This window comes from Rutidosis leptorrhynchoides, chromosome 8 (genome assembly GCF_046630445.1).
Source record: "Rutidosis leptorrhynchoides isolate AG116_Rl617_1_P2 chromosome 8, CSIRO_AGI_Rlap_v1, whole genome shotgun sequence".
Classification (NCBI taxonomy): Eukaryota; Viridiplantae; Streptophyta; class Magnoliopsida; order Asterales; family Asteraceae; genus Rutidosis; species Rutidosis leptorrhynchoides.
Window position 1 is genome coordinate 35,590,952 of NC_092340.1, and position 1,524 is coordinate 35,592,475.

Consider the following 1,524-nt stretch of genomic DNA (forward strand, 5'->3'; position numbering starts at 1 on the left):
AGAAATGATCTAGCTTCAAAGGATCTTGGATGGCTTGAAAGTTCTTGAAGTAGGATCATGACACAAAAACAAGTTCAAGTAAGATTTTTGCTCGAATTAAGATAGTTTATAGTTATAGAAATTGAATCAAAGTTTGAATATGAATATTACCTTGAATAAGAAAGATAACCTACTGTATATAACAAAGGTTTCTTGATCTTAGATGATTACTTGGAATGGATTAGGAAGCTTGGAAGTAAATTAGTAAACTTGAAGGGATTTTTGAAGTATTCTTGAAGTGTTCTTCCTATGATGATTATAGCTTGATTCTTGAAGTGATTTTTGATGAAGATGATGATTAACTACTGGAAAAATACGTTCATAATAGTGTGGGTGTGTTGAGAGAGAATTAGAAAGAGATTTGGAAGTGAAATGGAGTGAATGATGAGTGTTAATTGGTGAGTGGTGAGTGGGGTTAAAAGGAGTTCTAGTTAGTTGACTAGCTCATGGTAGAAGTTAAAATTGATTAGTCATACATGACATAATCAAGAGTGGAATCCCATGCTAGTTCCTATTGGTATATACCCATAGTAAGTACGTTTTGAAGCTGTGTATAATACGGGTAAGAATACGACTAGAATTCTTGATGAAAGAAAAGAATGGGAAAGTAACTGTAACCATTTTCGTTAAGTATGAGTGTTTTGATATATGTCTTGAAGTCTTCCAAAAGTATTTTAATACATCTAAATACACTACATGTATATACATTTTAACGGAGTCGTTAAGTCATCGTTAGTCGTTACATGTAAGTGTTGTTTTGAAACCTTTAAGTTAACGATCTCAATTAATGTTGTTAACCCATTGTTTATTATATCTAATGAGATGTTAAATTATTATATTATCATGATATTATGATATATTAATATATCTTAATATGATATATATACATTTAAATGTCGTTACAACGATAATCGTTACATATATGTCTCGTTTCGAAATCCTTAAGTTAGTAGTCTTGTTTATATGTATATAACTCATTGTTAATATACTTATGGAGATACTTACTTATCATAATCTCATGTTAACCATATGTATATCCATATATATATCGTCAAGTCGTTTTTACAAGTTTTAACGTTCGTGAATCGCCGGTCAACTTGGGTGGTCAATTGTCTATATGAAACTTATTTCAATTAATCAAGTCTTAACAAGTTTGATTGCTTAACATGTTGGAAACATTTAATCATGTAAATATCAATCTCAATTAATATATATAAACATGGAAAAGTTCGGGTCACTACAGTACCTACCCGTTAAATAAATTTCGTCCCGAAATTTTAAGCTGTTGAAGGTGTTGATGAATCTTCAGGAAATAGATGCGGGTATTTCTTCTTCATCTGATCTTCACGCTCCCAGGTGAACTCGGGTCCTCTACGAGCATTCCATCGAACCTTAACAATTGGTATCTTGTTTTGCTTAAGTCTTTTAACCTCACGATCCATTATTTCGACGGGTTCTTCGATGAATTGGAGTTTTTCATTGATT